This window comes from Ptychodera flava, chromosome 13 (genome assembly GCF_041260155.1).
Source record: "Ptychodera flava strain L36383 chromosome 13, AS_Pfla_20210202, whole genome shotgun sequence".
Classification (NCBI taxonomy): domain Eukaryota; kingdom Metazoa; phylum Hemichordata; class Enteropneusta; family Ptychoderidae; genus Ptychodera; species Ptychodera flava.
In genome coordinates this window covers 16,027,208-16,035,452 of record NC_091940.1, presented here as the reverse complement: position 1 = coordinate 16,035,452, position 8,245 = coordinate 16,027,208, and positions in this window count along the sequence as shown.

The window sequence follows — 8,245 nt, the reverse complement described above, 5'->3', positions numbered from 1 at the left end:
TAGAGGTGGGGGCACATATAATATGATCAGCATCCATAGGCCACTCTGAGTAAAAAAAACACGTTAAATCAGGACTGTATTGTTATATTACATGCTAACATTCTGATGCCAATTATATATACAATAAAACTACGGCCCACGACATGAAATATGGAGTAAACTAGATCAGCGATTACTCTCTATGAAAAAATCCTACTTCCAAGCGTAGGCTTGTTTGGTACAATAACTGCTTCTTTAACATGTAAATTCATTTGCCAGGAAGATGGCGGGCACTTCAGCTTGTCCATCCTATCTGTGAAGACAAACCGGGGGATGGAATAGTAGGGACGTGGAGGACAGGGAATTAATCACGGACTCTTGTGGCCAGGCACGAACGATGATCATAAGCCACGTGTATCTCGCATGCGTAGCTGGCGCTAATTATTAAAACGTGAGCAATGGTAATTTCACTGCATTTCTGCATGCATCGCCTTTCCACGAAAAGTTTGACGGGTATTTAAGCAAACCAAGAATCCATCTCCTGTAGAATCGCTCAACCCCACTATGATCTGAACATTGGTAAACATCTCGCATCTCTAGGTGTACATAGGAATAAAGCCTCACCGCGCCGGTGAACAGTGATCATCATCATTATCATATTACAATGCACAATTTTAGATGAAGCCGGTCCGAATACATCACTATACAGGTGGTGTTTAAACAAACGGGTGCAATTAGCCAGAAAAGTGGGACGCTAAAGGGACACGGCAGGTGTTTCTGGCATATTTTCAGTATAGTGAATAAATAAAAGGTGGTCTTCTTGAAGCTGATCATGGACTGAAATAATGTAGTTTTGCCAAAATATGATAAGTACCAGCTGTAGATTATGCAATGATAAGAGGTTTGTTAGGGCAAAGGTCAGCTTATTTGCATACTTTTATGGAACACACCAGAAATTATGTCACTGCTTGTTCCATATGTCCTGTCTGGGACTGAAATTGTGTCTCGTCTGCCGAGATGCCTCGCACCTAAAATAACACAAAATTGCTCGGAATAAAATCCGAAAAACAGGAACTTTGTCCCTTTACGTGCAGGTTATGTTTTCACGACTTACCTGAACAATGCTTATTGACTTCGGTTCACTATTAAAAAAAAGGGCAGAGGCGCAGAAAACAAAATGGCGGGTGGGTCGATGACTTGGTAGATTCTCGTTAGCTGATTGGTCACTGCAAGACGCCATAACTGTTCCATCAGTTGTATGTCCGCAAGGGCCAATCAAGGAGGACTCCTTGCCTTGTTAATGGGACGACAGTGTGCCACCCGTTAATTCACGAACTGTTCGGTATCACCCGTACAACTCGTTAGATGATCCCAAGAAGCATAATACAGATACCAACAAATCACATGTATTTTTTCCAACTGACGACCTATAAGTTTATTTCTTGGAAAATGACAAAGCCAAAGAAGGAATAAAGTTGCTTGTGACGTCAAGCAAATCTGATTACAGACTTGACAATTCCACCGGATCTGAATAGCATCTCTTTTCTCAATTCTGAATCTGAAAGGGATGCCGCGAAGTCGAAGTCGTACCAGAGAATGAATTATCACAGTTTTGATATGTCATCCAGGTATTGAATATTTTTCTGTCCATAATATTTGGTTTTTTTCCTCTCTTCAGTCTCTGTTTTTTTTGACATTTTTCCATCTACGACATAATCTCTTACAAAGACCCCTTTTCGTCATTATTTGCTGTTCTCATTTTCGTTGTTGACAATATGGAGATAGCAGTGATGAGGTCACAGGAAAGCGTTGGTGTGGAAGACGATGTTCCAGTCCGTCTTCAGCTGATTTTTGTTGCTTCCTGATTTTTCATCAGTGAAGTTGCCGTTGTTGTTGATAAGGATATAAAAATTGGCGTTGGCCGATGCCGACTGTGAAGACAGCGGTGATATTTTGCCGTTGGCAGTCGTCAGGTCTTGAACTTTGGGTTCAAGGTTGGGTCCTCGGAACCTTGCACCGTATCAAGTACCCAGGTCCTGCGCGCTCCTTCCTTGCCGATGAAACAGCCTTCACCTTGGAGTTCACTGGCACCGTGCAAAGTCATTTCAGATTCAAATCATCGTAAAAGAAAATATCCGGGTGTACAAAATCTTCTCTCAAAGGATTTCAGTTTTCATATAAATGCATAATTTCATACCTAGAAAAAAAAAGGGGAAATATCCGATCCGGAACTACCTCGCGATCACTCGCACTTATTTTGATTTGTACCAAATACAGCTCATTAGTTTTTTCCTCCCTCTCTCTCTCTCTCTCTTTGTATACTTGCACAACTCAAATCTCGCATTGAGTCGGGAAAGAGCGCTGTGTTGTTTGTGGATTTCGTGGTTGACATGGATCAAGGCAGATGACGTCATCAACGCCCCCGCATCATTTCATTTATTCATGCATGTTCACATATTGGAGCCCAGCTGCATAGAAAGAGTCAATTATTCATATTCAACGGAATTAGGTCACTTTTACCTGGACCTTACTGACCGATGGTACATGTTTTAGGGGAGAGAGGACGGTAATTGCCGAGAAAAGGTGTCACTGAAAATACCAATCGTGTTTTCAGATAGAACATATGCTGTTCTCAAATACTTTTGCACTTTTGTGGTTGCGCCATCAAGCGTAGGTAAAAACCTGTAATTTAGTTAAACTCAAGGCAGTTTAAGCTCTTAAGATTTATATTACAAAATAATCTCTGGAACTCTTTACTGCCTACACGTATAGTGTTTCATATCGAGGAACGGTGAACGCAACTGATTTGACCAACCTATTTCAAACATAAAACGTTGGTTTGCCATTAAATCAGCCTGCAGTAAGCTTGGGCACCTCCGTGCGCAGTACTTTTGGTTTCAAAAAATGAATAAGTATGTCAGCGCAGTTCCTTGAAAGAGATTTTGCATCACTCTTATCTTTCGCCTGACGGGCATGTAAAGTTCACGTGCAAATCACGTGTTTTGAATCGTTGCCATGTGTTCCTTGAATTTATTGACGTCACGCTTATGCACTCCAGCCGTGTGTGTGATAATAACACATCTTTTGAGTTCATTCTTTTTCTGTCCATCCATTCAAACCATCCTAGCTGATTCATGGAATGGGATCACAGAAATTGACAGCTGATTTTAAAACAAAAAGTTAACGATTTCAAGTATACTGTGGCCTAACAAAATGTTACCATAGAAATATGTCATGCAACCAAGCGAGTAATTAATGTATGTATGTATGTATGTATGTATGTATGTATGTATGTATGTATGTATGTATGTATGTATGTATGTATGTATGTATGTATGTATGTATGTATGTATGTATGTATGTATGTATGTTTGTATGTTTGTATGTATGTATGTATGTATGTATGTATGTATGTATGTATGTATGTATGTATGTATGTATGTATGTATGTATGTATGTATGTATGTATGTATGTATGTATGTATGTATGTATGTATGTATGTATGTATGTATGTATGTATGTATGTATGTATGTATGTATGTATGTATGTATGTGTGTATGTGTGTATATGTATGTATCTAATAATACATACGAGATGTTTCTTTCAAAGCAGTTTGTCATTCTTAAATATTTCTAAAAGTTTTTATTCGCGATATTTTCAATATCCTACAATTCTTCATACCTCATCATATACTATGTGCCATTTCTTGAATATTGATGAGTTCAAGAAGGCTACGATTCATGAACTACTCACAAACGAGTATAGAAGATCTTTCAACCCTGCTAAAGTATACCAAATCATAGTCTTCTTATCTAAAGTTTCGCCCGTCCAGAGTTTTGAGGTCTTTCACAAACGCCCACCTAACCTTTGTAATATTATTGATATCCTTTGGAAAAAGTTACTACAGAAAAAAAGCTGTCCTATTGCCGAGTTATTACCAATATGATGCCGGATAGCAACACTTTTCTTAGATTTTAGCTCCTGCCAGTAGTCTTCACAGTGGTACGACAAACTTGTGTGGTTACGACATCATCATTACATGTGAATAGTAATTTCGCTTAAAAGCGGCATGTCAGGTTATGTTCTAAAGACTGAGAATTACATTTTTCTTCCGGACAATTTTATTTGTAGGCCGAGCACCGCATGCTAAAACAGCGCCCTCAATGACAAACACTACCGTAAGTTATAACACAGCAGCGTTGTTGGCCTCCGCGTCGATACATTAGTTTCGACAGCGAGCAAGAGGTACAGAATGCGATTATCGGTTGGATGTTGTAGATACAACTTGTCAAAATAGCAAATGCAGTCACATGTAACCCTTATTTTGCAATATTGCCCTCGTCGCTACCGGTGTTCTGTTAGTACAGCTTAACATTCGAGTCCAACATACGGACGCATGAAATCCAATATTTGTAGTCGAGGACACAAGACGCGACGCAAGGTAGACTGCAGACTCGCATTTTCAAACAGCAATGTTTGCTGAGCTATTAAATTGACGCGTATGGTATGTAAATTAGTTTTCATCACACTCGATTTTCCTGATCAAGAGAAGAGGGCTTTCGAGTAATGATGCGATCATGTGGTCAGAAATGATAACTGATGATAACCTAAGGGGTTCCACGCACATTCATTCTCTTGAACATATTTTCTCTGTTCCTTCTCTTACAGACGCCGTATTAAAGACAGGAACCACCGCCGAAGACACCATTAATTAATGCAGGTCACGGCGACCCCGCGGTGTGATCGAAGAGAAAACCTCGAGATGAACTCGGCGGCTTCGGGTCACACAGTTCAAGAGCGCGTGCAATATCCGCCACCAGAGGTCGTGAAACATATAGGTTGTTGGCATTCCGTCGGCCTTAAAGTGAACTCGGTCGACAGACGACGAGCGTCAGTAAAGTGATGTAAGGTAACTTTTCACAAAACGAAAGGATTTTACTCCGGTGACTCACCGTGATGAGGGCCCAAACATTTTCGGCCGTTGTCGTTTGATTGCAATCAGTCGATCATCACTCCTGGGGTTGTCTAATTCGAAATAATAATAATAACGAAAGAAAATATAGGAATATACCTTTAGATTAAAAACACAAACAGACTTATTCATGGTAAGCAGATAAGCAGCTGTTTTCTGTGCAGTGTCACATTTATCTTTGCCAGCAGATTGTGTTCATGGTCGACAACACCATTACCAGTCCTATATTTTTATAGGTATTACTACTCATACCAAAACATCAATTTCACAGTATCGGTAAATTCGGGTGCAACTATAAAAGCCAGCCATGTACAACTATAATGTATTGTTATTATGTTATCTGCCTCTGTTGGCCATGTTATCTTTATCTCGTTGTATATATTTGTACTTGTATCAGTAGTTTACTTTATCCATCACACATTTCTCGTTGTGCCGAACGCGACATGACAAGGTGACTTCAGAGGGAAATATGACTGATTGGCCTAATCTACAGGGTTCCTGAGCTCTTGTTCATTCATTCATTCGATATGACGCCAGAGGTGGGCGGGCCTGGAAATCGTTCAATGCAGGAACTATCCGATCAATGACGGTGCCTGCGTGTCGCTGTCTTTCACTGGTTTTACAAATAAACGTGTCTGAACTTCCTTCATCAGCAAAAAGTAGTCCAGAATGACTATTTGTTGTATAACACTAGATGGCACGACAGACCAGAGCAGTCCGTCGAATGTTTATGTAAAATCTATTCTGAAAAAAAAATTATGAAAATATGAATAAATTTAAGAAGAATGTCTTCATATTCAGCGAGTCTCTATTTGTTCTGTAGATGTGTATGTATGTTTGTTTATGAATGCTTGAGATAAAGTGAAAGGAAAGTGTCACGCCTACTAGGCGCCCGAACGGCATTGCTATATGACTTTACCAACGGTGTTCTCGGATCCCTCCTGTCGTTCAAGCACACCTCCTGCAATTTGTACCTGTATGTGTGTTGCGAACTTTGGCATATTGGACTGAGAATCTGCCCTGGTGATTTTTAGTCACACATAGCAGTGTGCACTTCAACTGTCAAACCTTATCTTGGTGTTTGGCCAAATGACAAAAGCTTTTATTAAAGAGTGTCAGGAAAAGTGACCTGAAAATTTGTGGTACGAATGATCTCTGTCCAAACAAGTAGGTTAAGGATTCGAACCTTGAGTGCTCTCTCAAGGAGCCCTGTCATGGATTACGGAGAGCGCCCTCAACGGAAGGTTGGTACAGGCTCTTTTGATAAACTTGGTTCCATCATTTACTCTTGGTCGCCGATTCGAATTCACGAATAGTAAATGTTTTAAACTGAGTCAAAAATCATTTTCAGAGGGAACAAAGGGGGCTCCAAAACTTGCGGGTGACATTTAAAAAAAAATTTGCAGGAATGTTGTGGAATTTCATCACGCTTTGATGTGAATATCAGTGGATAGCATCAATGAAATCGATCTTTGAGGCTTCGTGACGTCATCACTGCCAGTAAGCGTGGCGGCAAAGAGCATGCCAAGAGCACCATTTGTGTGGGGCACTTGGCTAGTAGTTGAGCACTGAAAACGAAATCAATGGACAATATAAGCATGAAAAACCACGACCAAGATACAAACAGATTCCGGACTTCAACAAATACAACAATTAGGAAAAGAAGTAAAAATAATCAGTCAATATACAAAGCGGCAGAATCTATTGTCGAGCAATCATGACTACGTCTGCAGCCAAAAGTTGTGAATTTACCGGGAAATGTCAAGGAAGAGGTTATGCAAATTTTCCATGGAGGGCGTAAGTGAAGCAAATCAGTCAAACTGATCAGTACATGATCTCATCAGACAATTCAAAACAAAACTGCTCTGTTCAGCTCACCGTGCTGTGTAAGTCGAGTAAAACATTGCAATCCTATAAAACATTATCAGATCGAAGTATTTCGAATGTACTCGGTAACAAAATCGGTCTTTTAAGATCAAGAAAAATATTCATGGCAAGAGATGACAATGCCGGGCATTGCGTCGTATATCAAAAATACAATTTTTGTGGTTCAATGAACCAGATGTTTTGCAGGTGATATTCGCGTCAAATGGTGAAGTCAGCATCGCCAATTATGTCATTGAATGATTAATGTGTAGAGAGATACTGGATTAGTATAGTCAAAGAAATGTCTGATAACATGTGTTACTCTCTCTTTTTCTCAGCCTGTCTCCTCGAATTTCCATAGATAATTAAACTGAGAGAGTTGATGAAATGCTAATCGCTATTTTTACCCAGCGAAAAGGCATTCTACCGTTATAAGAATTACCGGGCAGTTTGCAGGCCAAGACTATTGAAGCATACAGAATACACGCAAGACTGAAATCATCGATCAAATTGATTTCTTAACAAAGCGATGACGAGGTGTCTCCGATCGAGCTACGCACTTTTTTGTCGTTTGTGACGTCATCGAGTGGATTTTGTTACGCTTCCACGACATATGTACGGTAACGGTTGCCCCCACTGAATAAAACGCGCGTAAGCATCGTCCTAAAATCACAAATAATAGGGGCCACAGATGATATTTTTGAATGACACCATTGAATTTTGACTGCTTGTCCCGGTCTACGAACCCAGTACAAGAAAAGCACGGATTCATATACACTTTGTAACACTATGTCGCAATTACTAATCCTACGATCAGTTAAAACATCGAGGTTTATATAAAATGAAATAACAGCTTTCCCTTTCATTCAATTGGCACGTTTTGATATCACCAGTGATGCTGATCAATCGATTAGTTCAAAATGAAATGAACCTTCAGGGGTCATTGCTTCCCTGAGAAGGCCAACGCGTCAAACAAGTTTGTAAAAACCAGACGAACACTGATTACTCATGTACCACCGACGAGGGCGCAATAACGTTGCGTTCGGGATAGTCTCCTCAAGATGTACAAGGCGTACTAACAAAACCCGCAAGTTAATATATATATATATATATATATATATATATATATATATATATATATATATATATATATATATATATATATATATATATATATATATATATATATATATATATATATATATATATATATATATGTATATATATGTATATATGAGTCTATATATGAGTCTATATATGAGTCTATATATATATATATATATATATATATATATATATATATATATATATGAGTCAAGTTCACGGTTTATACACAACCGATAGCATAGAGTTGTGTCAAACTAGTATTTACAGTAAAATCATACTTTCAGCGACGACGTACATTAATGTTCATAAGCGACCCTTT